The sequence below is a fragment of the Peromyscus maniculatus genome, chromosome 7 (assembly GCF_049852395.1).
Source record: "Peromyscus maniculatus bairdii isolate BWxNUB_F1_BW_parent chromosome 7, HU_Pman_BW_mat_3.1, whole genome shotgun sequence".
NCBI classification, from domain to species: Eukaryota; Metazoa; Chordata; class Mammalia; order Rodentia; family Cricetidae; genus Peromyscus; species Peromyscus maniculatus.
Window position 1 is genome coordinate 15,078,633 of NC_134858.1, and position 9,023 is coordinate 15,087,655.

General features: G+C 41.9%; 1 pseudogene; it reads right to left on the minus strand.

Moving 5' to 3' along the window:
* Positions 1-4,406: 4,406 nt before the first annotated feature.
* On the minus strand, positions 4,407-5,912 carry LOC102907390 (polycomb group RING finger protein 5 pseudogene; annotated as a pseudogene).
* Between the last annotated feature and the right edge of the window lie 3,111 nt (positions 5,913-9,023).

Below are 9,023 nucleotides of genomic sequence, written 5' to 3' on the forward strand. Positions count from 1 at the left end.
GTTCCCCCACAGTCTGGAAGTGGTAGATACCAGTGGGTTTTGTATGTGAATCTCCTTATTTATAACAGGTATTACCAGTCAGGTCAATTTTCCTGTGCAGAGCTTCTCAGTCCACCTGAGTCTCAAGGCAATTAACCCTTCAGTCTTCATCTGGCTATAGATTCTGTCCTGCCTGCGTCTGCTGTTCTTGAGACCCATGGTGCTTGTAGATTAAGGACAGCTTAACTATATGCCTTCAGTCATGAAGGGGGGCAAAAATTCTTTGAGTGATACATGCTATCTTAATGAAGGTTTTTATTGCTGTGACGAGACACCATTGTTGTGGGATATTTGTATACTGTGTGAAAATGTATTGTTGTGATTGGTGTAATAAGAAGCTGAATGGCCAATAGTTAGGCAGGAGTTATAGGTGGAACTTCCAGAGACAGAGATGACTCTGGGAAGAAGAAAGGTGGAGTCACCAGCCAGACACAGAGAGAAGACAGGAGGTGAAAGATGGAAGGGAGGTAATGCCAAGCTCCTGTAATTAATAAGTCTCGGGTCATTATTTGTGGGCTGGCAGTCCAAAGATAGTCTGACAAGAAAGCTTGCTATACACCATGACCACAGCAACTCTTATAAAGAAAACATTTAATTGGGTGGTTTGCTTACAGTTTCAAAGGTTCAGTTCATTATCATCATTGACAAGGAGCTTGGTGGCCTTCAGGCAGATGTGGTGCTGGGGTCACTGAGAGTCCTAATCTTGTAGGCAAGAGGAAATCTACTGACAGTCACACTGAGGGAAGCTTGAGCAAAAGACTTCAAAGCCCACCCCCACAGTGACACACTTTCTCCAACAAGGCCACACCTCCTAATAGTGCCACATCCTTTGGGGACCATTTTCTTTTAAACTGCCATACATGCCAATCTGTAGAGATAATCTAGTGACCCAAATTGAAGACGATCGACACAAAATAGAGGTAGAAATGTCAGACTTTTAACCTGTGTTTATTCTAGTTATGGGTCTAGGTGAGAAGTCAGTGCTTTTTTTTAGCAAAAGCAGCTTTTTCGTTTGTTTGTTTTTAATTTTTCTGGAGCTGAGGACTGAACCCAGGGCCGTGTGCTTGCTAGGCAAGCGCTCTACCACTGAGCTAAATACCCAACCCTGCAAAAGCAGCTTTTAAATGCCTATTTTATATATGCTGTCCTAAACCTTTTGCATGGTATTTAATCAATCAACAATATAGAGAGGGAATATATTACCATTCTTTTTCTTTTTTCTTTTTATTTATTCTCTCATACAACACATCCTGACCACAGCCTTCTCTCCCTCTCCTCCTCCAAGTCCCCTACAGCTTCCCTCTCCCCAGTTCTCCTGATCCTCCATTTCCCTTCAGAAAAGAGCAGACCTTCCAGGGATATCACCCTAAAAGATATACAAGATGCAATAAGACCAGGCACAAACCCTCATATCAAGGCTGGATAATGCAATCCAGTAGGAGGAAAAGGGTCCCAAGAACAGACAACTGAGTCAGAGACACCCCCATTTCCATTGTTAGGAGTTCCACAAAAACTCCAAGCTAAACAACCATAAGATATATGCAGAGGACCTAGCATAGACTCATGCAGGATCTGTGATTGTTACTTCAGTCTTTGTGAGCCCCTATGAGCCCTGCTTAGTTGATTCTGTGGGCCTTGTTCTCCTGGTGTCCTCAACCCCTCTGGCTCCTACAATCCTTTCTCCCCTGTTCTGCAGGTCCTGTGAACTCTGCCTAATGTTTGGTTGTGGGTCTCTGCATCTGCTCTGATCAGGTACTGGAGGAAGCCTTTCTGATGACGATGGAGCTTGGCACCAATACTATGTCTCTTGAGCCATTTAGCTTCTGGTTTGTGGCCATCCAGGCAGTGTTGGGCATGGGCTCCTTATTTTCTTTAAAATGTTACACTTATTTATTTATTGCAGTGAAAGAAATGGGTACAGTTGTGGAGGTCAGAGGTCAACTTCCAAGAATTGGTTGTTTCCTTCCAGGCCATGGGTTCAGGGAGGCATGCACCTTTACCTACTGAGTAATCTTGCTACCCCAGATAATGACATTAATAATTAATTAATTTTTTTTTGCCCAACATGACCACATAAGCAAATGATGCAGAATTTCAGTCTGTAGACACTGAGCTTCAAGTTCCTCTACTGCAGCACTGAAGTGATCAAAATTGTGGGAAGCATTTATTTGCCTGAGATGGAAGCTCATTACTCTTGTGAGTCTCTCAAAAGGATCTGAGTTCTTAAGACAGAAAAGAAGGGGTGGGGAAATAGCTTAGCTGGTATTGTGCTTGCCATGCAAGCATGAAGTCCTGAGTTCCATCTCCACTATCCACACAAAAAGTCAGATGTGGGATGTTCTTGTAATCCCAATGCTGGAAAGGAAGAGACAAGAGGATCACAAAGGCTCACTAGTCTAACTAAACTGGCTAGCACCAGGCCAAAGAGAAATAGTCTCAAAAAATCAAATAGACTGAGCCTGAGGAATGACACTTGAGATTGACTTCTGGCCTCCACATGCATATATACACATCTCCATGAGGGATTTTGGTACCACCTGGGAATCCTACAATCCACAAATTCTTAAGCAATTTACTAATGGCACCTGAGATACTACTACTGAGGGATAGAGCATGGCAAGGCCTAGTAGGCAAAGAAGAGTGCTAAAATAAAACAAAACAAAACAAAACAACATTATTGATTTTTTTCCAACTTTTGCTAAGGATTGAATTTAGGGTCTTGCACAGGCAAGGTAAGCCCTCCACACTCATCTCTAAATCAAACCTTCTTTATAAGTTTTTGAGACAAGGTCACACTATGTTGCTCAGGCTGGACTTAAACTCACTCTGTACCTAAGTTGAAATTTCTCAGGTCCCTGTTTCTCAATTAGCTAGGATTACAGGCCTATGTCAACAGTGTTTTCTCTCTCTCTCTTTTCTTTTTAGAATTTTCCACCCTGACTCAAGACAGAGTCTAATGTAGTCAGACTGTCCCAAAACTCTATGTGGCTGGGGATGACCTTGACCTTTTAATTCTCCCATGCCTCCTCCTCCCAAGAAGTGAGGTTATAGGCATGTGCCACGACACGTGCTTTAGTCAGTCCTAAGGATGGAAGCAAGAGCTCAAGTATGATGCTAAACATTCACTCCACCAGCTGAGCTACCTCCTGTGCTGCTTTTTTCTCTTTTCATACAGTCTAGAAAACTATGCATGCTTGGGACATGTGTGATAAGTTAGTATTTGTGTACAGTTTATTGTTATCGTGTTATCATCTAGAGGTCCTGATTGAGTTTGTTTTCTCTGACAGTTAAATAATTAGAGGCGGAATATTAAATTAAATTAAAAAAAAAAACAGGTATCATCAGAGAAAATCCCAGGTTCAGAAAGCAGAATCAACAGATGAAAAACATTTTTATTAAAGGGCAGAATCACACACAGAGAAACACTATTTGCCAAGTAGAGCTGGGGACTCTGGAAGCCTAAATCCATTCATCTCAAGGGTTTCTGAAGTTGTAAGGGACTTTGTCAGGCTGGAGTAGGGGGTCTTTCCCCCTTACTTTAAGTTTGATTAGTTTAAAAAAGGGGGGAAGCTGACAAGCTCATAATATTGTACACACAGGCTCAGGTCTGGCCTTGATGGCCTGTTGGCAAGGGGTTTCTAGGGAGAAGGAAAACACCCTCCAGGCCATTGTCTCAAGCTGTCAGTCTTTAGGAAAAAAACAAAACAAAAAGAAAAACAGGCCGGGCGGTGGTGGCGCACGCCTTTAATCCCAGCACTTGGGAGGCAGAGCCAGGTGAATCTCTGTGAGTTCGAGGCCAGCCTGGGCTACCAAGTGAGTTCCAGGAGAGGCGCAAAGCTACACAGAGAAACCCTGTCTCAAAAACCTAAAAAAAAAAAAAAAAAAAAGTTTGCTTTCTTATTTCCATATCTGCCTGTCAGGTATCCATGTAATTCCTAGTTCCTCCTAGTGAGATCAGGACAATAAACATGTCTGACTCTCTAATGTGTGTAGGGGTGTGTGTGTGTGTGTGCGCGCGCGCGCGCGCGCGCGCATGTATTTGGAGTCTTTTGTTGATGCAAAAATACAACTCTCACTTCAAAGTGGTAAGAGATAGTTTATTCTGAAGCCTGATACAAGTGCCATGGCCTGGGAATATAGATTTAGGTTTCCTCCAATTCAGTGTCTTAATGAAGTAGCAATTTTATGAACTTTTTATAGTACCAGAACTAAGAAAGCCATGAATGAAGACACTTTTTGAATGCATTGGAGGCAACATCAGGGAAGCTGGTGACAGCAGAGATGGGAAATCTCAGATGCTATTTGAGAGCATTCTTAGCCCCGTGGTTGGTGGAAAATTAAGGATTTGTTTCTACATTCCAAAATAATTTTTTTTGGCCGTTTATTCTTTTTTACATAAAAGTTTACCAAGAATAGGACAGTGGCTCAGAAACCACTCTTCTAAATATATTTTTATACAAAATAATTTCAAGATATAATTATACTAGTTCTTGTACAGTACTCTATTTTAACAAGAATAAAAGTATTAAGTATGTGAAAACTGCAACACCACAAGGATTGAGCCATTTTACTAGTGTAATTAACATTAGAACAATCTTGCAACAGGCAAGCAAAACATTGAGAAAGCAGAGTCACGGCTGTACTCCTAGATGATTTCAGCCGTGCTTTGCACACTGTGAAATGAGACAAATATCTTATGCAGATGGTCAGTAGCAGAAGGGCACTTAGATTGCTCCTAGTAGAAACAACATGAAGGAAACTGACAATGTCGAGACAGACAATGGCCTTATGTGCATGCTGAAAATCAGATCGTGTCTCTCAAGTCCACACACCGCTCACTGTGCAATCTGCCGATGAGTAAACAAATAGTGAAGGGTTCATTCAGTGCAGTCTGGGCCCCTTGGCCTACCCAAAGTCAATTCTTGGTCGATACTGCAATACCATAGGGTATGACTGATACCAAGTGCCATCCTGAGAGCAGACTTGCGAGGCTGAGCAGTTCAGACAGCGAAAATTTTCTCCTCTTAGTCGCCATCTTGTCATATAGATGAATTCCATGGTATGATCCTTCCCCATAATTTCACCATTGCATAGCACATCCAACTAATAAGAACTTGGAAGTTTTAGTTTTAAACTTAGAAATTTTTTAATAGTTCCTACAGTAACTCGTGTAGAACATCGAATGAATTTCTTCATGAGACCCTTTACTACATTGTCCCCTGACTGCCCATTATTTCGTAAACAATCCAGACAGATAGCAATTTGTGGGTCACTTCTATGGTAGTCCTTATCATCTTGGTTTTCATCACCTTCTTCATGTGCTTTAGATTTGCCAACCTTTGACACGTCATCTTGTCCATTTTCTTGAGGTTTATTTTTCTTCCAAAATTCCAATTCACGCTGAAGTTCTTGTTCTCATAGTCCAGGTACCAGCTTAAATATAATTTCCTCCAATGTATTATCCAACCTCAACATTTCTAATGGATTTGTTTCATGAACTTGGTTGCCACACCTTGGACAATCATTGCTGTCTTTAAAGTGCTGGACAATACAGGTCTTACAGAATGTGTGGAGGCATTCTGTCACTGTTGTTGACTTGATCAGATAGCCTTTGCAGATATAGCAGGTGATGTATGGATTGAAATCTTTCACCAAGTGTTTCCTTTGGGTAGCCATTTGTGGTTAGCTGGCTTTAGCAGTTCAGGCACAGAACGGCACTAAGTAGATGGAAAGCTGGTCCCAGTAGCTGGTACACTGTTCTCGGTAGGTGTCCTGTCCTGAGGCATGAGCTTCAACATCCAGCCTGGGCAAAGATCACTGGTCATCACTCCTTTCCGCAGTCCTGCTTTTTCATATCTGGCCAACTTCTCAGCTGGTCTTGTTTCCTCAGACTGGAAGCTTCTGTGTCCTCATCCCAATGGCTCTCAGCTGAACTGCTGCTCGAAAGCCTCCAAAATAATTTTTTAAATAATATTTTATTAGTTCTTTGAGAATTTCATACATTGTATTTTGATCATATTAATTCGCCACCCATTGCCAGCTCCTCCCATATCTACCCTCTCCATCCTCCCATCACTACTCACCAACTTTTGAGTCCCTCCTGAAAAAAAAAGTCCAGTCCATGTTAACCGACTGCTCTCAGGAGTAGGCCCTGCTCTGGAGAGTGCTCAGCTTACCAGGAGGCTACATTAGAAAAGAAAATGCCAAACACGCTCTTTCCAAGAATTCTTGATCACACATCAAACTCTTGTCTTCTAGTTCTTCCTAAAATATACAATACAATCTTCTGGGCTATAATTAACCCACCAAAATTCAGAAAGCTTGAACTTTGGACAGTGAGATAGCCCAGCAGGTAAACACACTTACTGTGCAACTCCCACTGAGTCTGATGTCCGGAATTCATATAAAGGTGAAGGAAAAGAACCAGCTCCACAGGGTAGTCCTGTGACCTCTGTCATAAAGGATAAAGCATACTCATATTCACACATATCGCATATCACACACACATGCAATGCTAATAAATAATAAAATAAAAAAAGAATACTTGCACTTACTCCATCTAACTCTATTTTGATGCCTTTTTTCAACCTCCTGCTAACTACTCTTTCTGAAATAGGCACTTGGCATGTAACTTTTTATTTAGTTAACCACAAGGTAACTAAGCACAACATGAAAGCCTGACATGTCCACCTTCATTTTGTATTTATCTGTTTTTTACTTTGGGCCACCTGTTTACCTGTACAGGTTAACATGTTAACCTCTCGAGGTCTGTCCAAACTATCTATTTCCCTTATAAGGCTGAAAGCATTGACATAAATCAGTGTCCTACGCTTTGGATTCCAGGAATACCCAGTCTCTGCCTCCTGAGTGCTAGTATTTCAGATGGGCTACTACAATTAACTAGCATTTATGTGGGCATTGGATCCAAATTCTTGTCCTCATAAACCTCACCTTGTCCAGTCCCTAGACGAGGGTAATTTTCCACAGAGGTGAGACTGCACCTTGAAGCAGAAGTATAGAAATCAAACCGAGTCCTGGAGAGAGAGAGCTCAGTGGTTGAGGTCTTGCTGCTCTTTCAGAGAACCTGAGTTTGGTTTCCAATGCTCCTCTTAGGCGGCTCATAACCACAGGTAACTCCAACTTCAAGGGATCCGGTGCCCTATTCTGGCCTCCAAGGGCACATGGATGCCTGTGTGCATTACCCACTAATGATTCTTCCTCAAAGGAATGACAAGGACAAATATTCCTTGGGCCACATTATCAAACAAGAACTGATGCAAAGATTGGTAATACCACATCTTGCCCAAGACTGCTTAATTGTACTTCTTTCACCTTATCCAGATATATCCTGTGTTTAAACCTAAAGTCCCTGAAGCAGGACATCAGTCACTAGATCCTGTCACCTAGATCCTTTCATCAATGTGACCACATTGAATAAATTTCCTTTATTTTTTTCTTTGTAACTCATTTCTTTAATTGACATATTGGGATGAGTAGCTAAATCTAGCTTGTTGGGGATCCTGGTATCCATACTTTAATATCTCTGGTTACATCCATTGTCAGGGACAAGGATAGAATCTCTAGTTAGTGGAAAAATACAGACCCCTGATAAGACAGGGAACTAGATCATCTTACAGTAAGGTTGCCTAGCAACAGGACATTGAGTCAGAGCCCTTGACCCTTTCACTCTGTGAACATCCTATACAAACATCCTGTTAGCTTGCCCCACCTTATGCAGATGACAGCTTCTTCTTGCTCCCTCCACCCTGCAGGAACTATATAAACCTTTCTGGAGAAAAATAAAGTTGCACCTTGATCAGAATCTAGACTTGGTGTATTTCCTTTGTATCTCCTGTCCCTACATTCCCTCCTTAGGGTGGTCAAGTAACCCTTGTAGCCCTGCAGGCGGGGCAACCCATCCCAGTTCTAGCCCAGATAATTACCATTTTAATCTCTTCTTGGAGACCGTTTTCTTTTTCAGGACTAGAAGTATAACTCTGGGCTTGGGAAGACTATACAAATGCTTTAGCACTGAGATATATCCCCAGCTTTCTTTTTACTTTTATTTTTCTTTTGTGTGTGTGTGTGTGTGTGTGTGTGTGTGTGTGTGTGTGTGTATAGGGCATGCATACGTGTGTATGTGTTTATATGTATGTGACTGCTTTGTATGTGTGTAGATGTGCATGCAGAGGCCAGACCAGACACTGACATTTACTGTCTTCTACAATCACTCTTCATCTATCAAATAACAGTCTTTCACTAAACCCAAATTTCATGGAATCAACTAACCTACTCAGCCAGCTTGCTCTGGGAATCTCCTGTCTCAATCTCCTGAGTACTTACTGGTATCACAGTTGGGCTGCTATAGATGAATTTCTAAACAATCTTATTAAATAAAAAACTCAGAGCCAGATATATGGGTGAAAAACCTGAGAAATCAGGGAAATAGGGAAAGCCACAGCTAACCTTACCTCACCAACTCCGCAGCTTCCAGACATCTATGTGTCTTGCTGTTCTGCCATCTGATTTGTTCTCTCTGTCCAGCTACATCACTTCCTCTTCCCGCAAACTCTGTCACTCCCTATCTGTCTGTACAGATCTCCATACCTCCATGGTTAACTAGTGTTGGAATTTAAGGCATGTGCCACCACACCTGGCTCTGCTCCCAATGTGGCCTTGAACTCACACAGATCCAGACAGATCCCTGCCTCCTAAGTGATAAGATTAAAGGCATGTACTAACATTGTATGACTTTTGTGTTTACTTATAATGGCTGGCCTTTTCCTCTGATCTCCAGGCAAGCTTTATTTATTAGAGTACAAATAAAATATCACCACAGGCTGCCATGTTTACATGACATTTATGTGTATGTTGGGGATCTGGAGTCTGACTCTCATGTTTATATATCCTGCCCTCTACCCTTGGAACAATCTCCCCAGTCATACATTTTATTTTGGAACAGGGTCTCTGTGTAGTTCAGGCTC